The 9,120-nt window shown below is 43.0% G+C and overlaps 1 long non-coding RNA gene across 1 annotated transcript; it reads right to left on the bottom strand.

The window, feature by feature from the left end:
- Positions 1–2,259, bottom strand: LOC122197355 (uncharacterized). The gene is made up of 2 exons (XR_006190698.2): positions 337–2,259; positions 1–246 (listed from the first exon to the last, which is right to left on the bottom strand). It is a non-coding gene; the product is annotated as an uncharacterized LOC122197355 (long non-coding RNA).
- Positions 2,260–9,120: the final 6,861 nt, after the last annotated feature.

Here is a 9,120-nt window from a genome sequence, read left to right as displayed (position 1 = left end):
TTTATATAATAACTTATACCTTTATATAAAATTTCTTATATAAATAATACACATAGTGTAACAGCCCAAATTTTACAGAAAATTTTAACTCTCATAATCAAACATACCAACCACAATTGTTTCCAAAAATCCCATTACATGACCATAGTTTTTTAAAAGATCAGAGTATCAAAACTAAATGCAAAAATACTGGAGAATGCACACCACGCTATCAAGCCAGACTCTTGCCCTTAGAATTAGAAGTACCTGAAACATCCAACAAAAATGTAAACACACACTTAGTAAGTTTCCCAAACCACATGACACATATAATCATATAATGTCATGCATACACACATATAAGTTTGCCATGGACTCCCTTCCTGGTCTTCATTTGGAACGTCATGGGCTACCCCCATGGTCTTGTATCCCCGAGCCATGGGCTCCTCCCATGGTCTTGCCAAGTGACATGGACTCTTCTCATGGTCTTCACAGAAGTCCATATATAGATCAAATAGCAAACCATTTCATACTCCATTACTAATCATCTCATATCAATTAATGGGCCGGCCTTGGTGCCTTTGACCCATGAGTGTAGTGAGATGACTCACCTCAGTCTGCTGAACACAAAAGCTGTTCGCCTAACAATCTGAAACCACACACTGAATAATGATACAACTAACCCTAAATTAGGATTATAACACAACATAATCAAAGAGTCTAAACACCTAAGCCTAAGTCCTTCCATAGTGGACCAAAAGTCTTTCCTTTGCTAATGGGCCTAAGATCTAAGATAAAAAGCCATTAATGGACCACATGGCCCAATAAGGCCCAACTAAAACAACTATGGCCCAAATCAGAATTTGTCCAAAACTCTAAATGGGACCGGGACCAAAAATGAATAAGGCCCAATAAGCTTACAAGCCCACACAAAGCCCAAACCCAACAAGAGTGCATACACCCTGCGTACCACTCCAGTACGCTCAACTGTCACAACTAGTATTTTTAGCTAGGAAATTATGTCCTTATGTAAACATCAACTATTATAAGGCTTATACTAACATGTTAAATTTTACATTATAGTTCCTAATGAACCGTGTATTGTTATAATGCAAGGCGTCTATGTATCTTAAATCTTTCCTAAATCTCTCTATGTATCTCAAATCTCTCCCAAATCTCTCTATGTATCCCAAATCTCTCTCAAATCGTCCTATGAAGTTTTATTAGTCGAAACCAACTCAAAACGAAAGTAGAAAACATGAAAGAGCAAGCCCAGTTCGGAACCTTTAGGAAGCTTCGGACCCTCCCACCCGGACAATCTCGCTCCGGGATAGTCTTATTTCGGAACCTCTTGTTTTACTCCGGAATGCCTCCCATGCTCCGGACCGAACCCGCTCTGGAAGGTTTCGCAACTTCGGACCAGACGCCTTGTAGACTCGGAACCCTTGCAGCCTCAGAAGGAAGTGATTTTGGATAAGAGCCGACTTTGGAACTAAGGGATTGACTATGGAAATTTTGAATTGACTCCGAAACCTCTTGAACCCACTCCGGAACATGAGATGAACTTCGGAACTCACCAAGTGTCTTCGGAACTCACTATTTGGCTACGGATTTTAGACCATTTCAGACCTTTTCTTCATGTTAAGGTATTTTGACGTCAGGAATCCCACCAAACTCGTGTTTTTCATAACTTAGACCCCTTAAACCTCTATTTTATGCCAAATTTGAATAATTAAAGCATATTTACAAAAAATAATTTTTGAAAATCATAAAGGGATTAATTTAAACTATAAAGGGATAAGAGGGTTTGACTTTATGATTTGATGTAATCTTCCGTTTCCCATGCAATTCACAGTAATCCATGCAATATCAACCAAATAACAATGTTTGAACCAATAGATTTCCATGCACCTACCCCCTCTTTTTCCTTTATCCCCTTAAAGCAACGACAGTGGGAGAGTTTTAAACTTCACCATTTCTCCCACTTCTGTCATTTTCTCTCCAATACTTCTCTCGAAAGTAAGAACAAGGATCTTGCTAAAGGCTTAACTTCTCAAGTTTTTCGTAGAGCTTTTAAGTAAGTTTTTCCACTCATCTAGTATTTTATATAGTTTTCAAGATAAATTCCCATAATAGTGTGTAAGAAAAACTCTTAGGACAACATTCCTCTTAAGGAAGTTCCTCAACTCATCCAAGAGTCTAGGCTTGAGATCTTCACCCCATCACTCCAACTAACTCATCAACTAACTCAAGGTGAGCTTCATACCCCTATTTTTAAGTTTTCATTGCTTTGGGGGAGGATACAAGTCAAGGTTTTGTTTAAATCATGATATATTTGCTTGTTATACATGTATGCAAAGTTATATATGTGCTTAGACGAGTTAGTTATCGAGGGTCCTTAGACGAGTTAGTTATCGAGTCTAAAGTTGGACAGTTATGTAATCATATCTAGGGTAAATATAGCCTGATCAACTATATTTATTCAAGATTTGACCAACATGTGTCTAGGAGTGGTCGAGGTGAACGACAAATCTAAGACTTACAGACTTAAAACTACAAGGTTCTGAGAACAAAAGCTAAAAGAATTAAAATAATATAGGAGTATTTTGACATTCCATCTATTTTATCGTACTTATATATTCTCGTACAGACGACATGGAAGGCTTTCACCTCGCCGGAGACCCTTACTTCCCCAATCAGGGGAATGGGGGTTGGATCGAGGAATACCCCGAGGAACCCATGGAGGATCCTGAAGAGCCGATAGAGTTTGAAGAAGAGGAAATCGATGAAGAAATCAAGGAAAATGACGATGAGGAGGTTGAGGAGAACGATGAATCGGACGTAGAGTCTGAAGTTATCAATCCTCCCTACATAGCAAGGGTATCACTGCATAGAATGGGCTATAATGTCCATACACCTCCTTGGGCTAACGATATTGAGAGGTGGGGCCGACACCAGGGTCAGCAACCGCCATTTGGGATGAACCGAGGTTTCTACAACCTCCAACATTGAGGACCAGCAGATCGCGCACTCCCTGTCGTGGTCAGGCATATTAGGGACATCGGTGACCAGACTCAAGTGACCGTCGACCAGGTAATGCAAATACGAGCGACCATGCATGTTACGGATGCTCGCACGCGATACCTGGAGCGAGAATTATATCCAATGGAATGACTCATGGAATACCTTACCACTGCATGAGCAGAGGTCAGGGAATACCAGGAGAGGCACGCCGCTCTGGAGGAGCGTGTGCGGATCACCGAACGCAGATTAGCCGAGTTTCAGGGCGCATCTACCTCGTCGTCAGCACCATCAGACCCTACTCGTCGCAGCTAGTACCCATTTACGCGCTACCGTATTGATTTTCCTTTGTGCACTACTCTATGTACTACCGAATGCATGATTAAGTGATTACGCTACTCATGGAGTCATTACTCTCTCAGATTTTATTTTCATGTACTGTATGTGTTCTGAAGGCAAATTTTCATGTACTCAAAAGATTATTATGAATGAAAAATGGATCTATATTTTCTCATGATGTGTTGCCCGTTATGTGCTCTATTATTATTATTACATGTTGAATTTTATGCACACACTTGCTTATAATCAACCAAATCAGTGACACTATTCTATAATCAAGAAATCATGAAGCAAAAATACATTGGATGCTCATTATCCTTCTGTTCCATGACAGAAAGATGCTGAGGAGACCGATTCGTAAAAATAACAATGCAACACCACCACCGCCGCCCCCGCCGGAGATGAGCTCTGCGGCCTTCCAAGCGACAGTTTCAGCCGCAGTGACAGCGGCTCTAGCCCACATCCAAAACTGAAATAATGGTGGTGGGAATGGCCAAGGGACAGGAAGCTCCCACCAAGGGATGAATCAAGGACCTGTAAAGGTCTGTACCTACAAGGACTTTTCCGATGCAAGACCCCGCACTTTCAACAAGACTGGAGGAGTCATCGCCTTGAAGCGATGCATCAAAAAGGTTGAATCGGTATTTGAAGTATGCGAATGTTCGGATGGGAGTAAAGTGAAATTTGCTGCCTGCACATTTATCGACCATGCATTGTCATGGTGGAACGGTCACATCGAGGCCATGACACTCTCCATTGAAAATGCCATGTCTTGGGAAGAACTCAAGGAGATGCTAATCGCTGAGTACTGTCCCCGAGGGGAGGTACAAAAACTCGAGCAAGAACTGTGGAACCTTACGGTGCAAAACTCGGACATTGAAAAGGTACATCTCAAGATTTAGCGAACTAGCCCTTTTGTGTCCTGGTATGATTACGTCTGAGGGAAAGAAGGTTGAACGATTCATCTGGGAATTGACGCCTCCCATTCAAGGTAATGTGATTGCCTCGAAACCCGAGACCCATGAAAATGCAAAGCGCCTAGCCAAGAAGCTTTACGATCACAACGACAAGAAAGGTACCAAAGCAAACGAGGGAGAAAGCAAACAAGAAGGAGGAAACAAGAAGAACTGGGAGAACAAGTGAAAAAGGGGACAGAAATCAGGGTCGTCCCAGAAACCATAGACAGTAGCGGTCCATTCTGTTACCACTCCAGCTGCACCATCTCCACCCACCCCAACCTCAACCACAACAGCGCTAGCCAAGTCATACGCGGGTTCCAATCCCAAGTGCAACAAGTGTAATTACCACCACTCCGGGCCATGCAAGGAATTCCATTGCACCAACTGCAATCGAAAAGGACATACTGTACGATACTGCCGGATGCCCCCACAACAAAACAAGTAGCCCAATGACAACAACGCTGGAGCCAGCCGTACATCTTACGGGTGCGGAGAAACCGGCCACTTTAAACGCAACTACCCCCAAGAAAAACAATCTGAACACAGGAAGGGTCCTAGCCATGGGACAAAGAGAGGCAGTGCAAGATCCAACTGTGGTGACTGGTACGTTTCCCCTCAACAACTCTGATGCATGCATTTTATTTGATAGTAGTGCTGAGCGGAGTTTCGTAAGTCACGCATTCAAACACCTACTCAATCAAAATCCCCACAAATTGAACGAGACTTTTATGGTCAAAATGGCCAATGGTAAAACAGAATCAACCAATGATGTCTATGTAGGGTGCACACTAAAGTTAAATAATCACTCCTTCCCAATTGATTTGATGCCTGTTAATATTAGGAGCTTTGATGTGATTGTTGGCATGGATTGGTTAAGCCCCCACCATGCTGAAATTATGTGTCACGAGAAGGCCGTTCGCCTTCATCTTCCCAACAACGAAACCCTAAAAGTTTATGGCGATAAACCTGGCACAAACTTTTGACTCGTTTCTTGCATCCAAGCACAAAAGTGCTTGCATAAAAAGAATCACGCCTTTCTTGCTCATGTTGTGGATAAAACAAAGGAGGAGAAAAACATTAACAATATTTCGGAAGTACGTGATTTTTCCGACATATTTCCTGAGGAATTTCCAGGAACACCCCCTGAGCGTTAGGTCGAGTTCCGAATCGACCTTGTACATGGAGGCACTCCAATCGCCAAATCACCTTACAGATTAGCTCCTGCCGAAATGAAAGAGTTATCTAGCCAACTAAATGAACCTCTTGACAAAGGATTCATCAGACCGAGCTTTTCACCTTGGGGAGCTCTGGTCCTATTTGTCAAAAAAAAAGACAGATCTTTCAGAATGTGTATCGATTATCGGGAGTTAAACAAGCTCACCATTAAGAACTGATACCCTCTTCCTCGAATCGATGATCTATTCGACCAGCTCCAAGGAGCCATCTACTTTTCCAAGATAGATCTGAGGTCCAGATACCACTAACTAAGAGTTCGAGAGGAGGACATCCCAAAGACTGCTTTCCGAACCCGTTATGGGCATTTCGAATTCATAGTCATGCCTTCTGGTCTCATAAATGCACCCGCAACCTTTATGGACCTGACGAACCGAGTCTGTTGGCCGTTTCTCGACAACTTCGTGATTGTTTTCATTAATGATATACTCGTTACTCTAAAAGTAAGGAAGAGCACAACCAACACTTACGACAGATTTTAGAACCTTGAGAGCGGAGAAGCTTTACGCAAAGTTCTCCAAATGCGAGTTCTGGATTCATAGAGTGGAATTCTCGGGACATGTAGTCAGTAAAGAGGGAATACATGTGGACCTACCAAGATCAAGGCTATCGAGGGTTAGGCAACCCCAAGAACCCCAACCGAAATCCAACAATTTTTAGGCCTTGCTGGTTATTACTGAAGATTCATCCAAAAATTTTCCAAAATCGTCAAGCCTCTCACCACTCTCACCCAGAAGAGTGTATCTTTCCATTGGAATGACAAACATGAAGTTGCCTTCCAAACCATGAAACAAGCCCTCTACAGTGACCCAGTGTTGTCCTTGCCAGAGGGAACGGAAGATTTCGTAGTATACTGCGATGCTTCTAATCAAGGGTTAGGTTGCGTGCTTATGCAACGCAGAAAGGTGATAGCTTACACATCTAGGCAACTAAAAACCCATGAAGTAAACTATACCACCCCCGATCTCAAGCTGGGAGCTGTGGTCTTCGCCCTAAAAAATTTGGAGGCACTACCTATATGGTACAAACTGCACCATTTTCACAGAACACAAGAGCCTTCAGCACATTCTGAATAAAAAAGAATTGAACATGAGAAAACAGAGATGGGTCGAGATACTAAACGACTATGAATGCGAGATCAAGTACCACCAAGGCAAGGCTAACGTAGTAGCCAATGCCTTAAGCCGAAAGGAATACTCAAACCGTCGAGTAAAGACGCTGACAATGACCATCCATTCCCATCTATCCTCACAAATCAAGGAGGCTTAGCAGGAAGCCTTGAAACCGGAGAACGTTGCCAATGAAGCCTTGCACGGAATGGAAAAGAATCTGATGATCAAAGAAGATGGAGCCTATTACCTTATGAACCGGATCTGGACACCGAGATTCGGTGGGTTCCGAGACGTGATAATGAATGAGGCTCACAAAACGAGGTACTCTATCCATCCGGGTTTCGATAAGATGTACCTGGATATCAAACAACAGTATTGGTGGCCGAATATGAAAACGGAGATTGCCACTTATGTAGGTAAGTGTCTCACTTGTGCAAAAGTTAAAGTGGAATATTAGAATCCCCCGGGCCTACTTCAACAACCCGAAATACCTGAGTGGAAACGGGAAAGGATCACAATGGATTTTATAACCAAATTACCCAAGACGTCAGACGGTCTAGATGCTATCTGGGTGATCGTTAACCGATTAACAAAATTTGCCCATTTCTTGCCAATAAAGAAGACGTACAAGATGGAAAGACTAACACGAATATACCTGAAAGAGGTGGTGAGACTTCATGGAGTCCCCATATCTATTATATCAGATCGAGATAGTAGATTCACCTCTCATTTTTGGCAGTTTCTCCAGAAAGCATTGGGAACCCAACTGGATATGAGCACCGCCTACCACCCTCAGACTGATGGCCAAAGTGAGCGAACCATTCAGAATCTAAAAGACATGCTCTGAGCATGTGTAATAGATTTTAGCAATGCCTGGGATACCCACTTGCCCCTAGTTGAATTTTCATATAATAACAGTTACTACACGAGCATAGGAGTCGCTCCCTTTGAGGCCTTGTATGGCCGAAAGTGCAGATCAAGCCTTTGTTGGGCTGAAGTGGGTGACACCCAGCTGGGAAAAGGGAAATCACCGAGCAGCACTCTTACCACATCAAAAATCATCCGAGAAACTACAGAAAAGATAATCCAAATCAAATCCCGACTCCAAGAATCCTGTGGCCGACAAAAGAGTAACGCTGACAAACGACGAAAACCTCTGGAGTTCCAAGTCAGAGATTGAGTGCTATTAAAGGTCTCTCCATGGAAAGGAATGCTTCATTTTAGGAAACGAGGAAAGTTAAACCCACGATACATCGGACCATTCGAGATTCTTTCCCGAATTGGTCCGGTGGCCTATAAGCTGCAGCTACCTTCGGAGCTCGGCAACGGACACCCCGTATTCCACGTATCAAATTTGAAAAAGTGCTTAACATATGAAACCCTTGTCATTCCTCTAGAAGAGATTGAGATAAATGAGAATCTCCTGTTTGTTGAAGAACCGGTCGAGATAATGGATAGGGTAGTGAAGCGCACGAAACAGAGTCGTATTCCGATTGTGAAGGTTTGATGGAACGCTAAGCGTGGACCGGAATTCACTTGGGAACGCGATGTAGCACCTGGTTATTGGTACGTGTTCTTTTGATTAAATCTTTTAATATTTTGCATTTGGTCTTAGACTCGGCGAGTTGAAGGACCAACTTGCCGAGTAGAAGCGGGATGAGGCGCGAAGTTAAGTTGTGGACTCGACGAGTCGAGTCCCGGACTCGGCAAGTAGACCCTGTTTGGGAAAAAACCCTAATCCAAGGGTTTGCACCCTATTTAAACACCTTAACTCGGCCTTCTTAGTCCCATTTGCTCCCAAAAGACCCCCATAGCAAACCCTAGCCGTTATTGAAGCAATCTAAGGCTTTTGGAGTGATTTTGGTGCTTTTGTGATCCAAGGAAGGAAGGAAAAGCTTGAAGGATCAAGAGGAGGCTAGAAGGATTCGGTTTTGAGCATCATTTGCTGACTTTAGAAGGTATAAAGTCTATACCTTGCTTGCTCTTTTGATAGATCAAATTTTGTGGAGTTTTAGGGCTTTTCTAAGCCATTTTGGTCACCAACCATGATTGCAAGCATGGTTTGAGGTTGATGTTTTGGATCTAGATCCTTTTAGGGGTTACAAGGCAGAATGGGGAGGCTTTGCACTCAAGGAAGGCCCCATGCATTGTGAGAGCTTATTTTAGGACCTTTTGAGCTTAAAGTCCCATCCAAGCACGTAAAGGTTGTAATTTTACGTGCTAGATCGATTGTAGAAGCATAGATCTACATTTTGATCAAGTGTTGTACATCAGAAAGCGAAGATTCAGTGAGTGATTATGACCAACTCGGCGAGTCCAAGGTTCTGTCCCATATCAGTTGAGGATCATAAGGACCCAGTTGAGTGTGGAAAGGTTTTGAAGGGGTCCCAAGGGGTGACCCAACGTTCTGGACTAAGCCATTGTTCTGGAAATTTATAGGACTCGGTGAGTGCATGAACACACTCAGAGAGTCCAAG

This window comes from Lactuca sativa, chromosome 4 (assembly GCF_002870075.4).
Source record: "Lactuca sativa cultivar Salinas chromosome 4, Lsat_Salinas_v11, whole genome shotgun sequence".
Classification (NCBI taxonomy): domain Eukaryota; kingdom Viridiplantae; phylum Streptophyta; class Magnoliopsida; order Asterales; family Asteraceae; genus Lactuca; species Lactuca sativa.
This window is presented reverse-complemented; position numbering and strand designations above follow the sequence as displayed.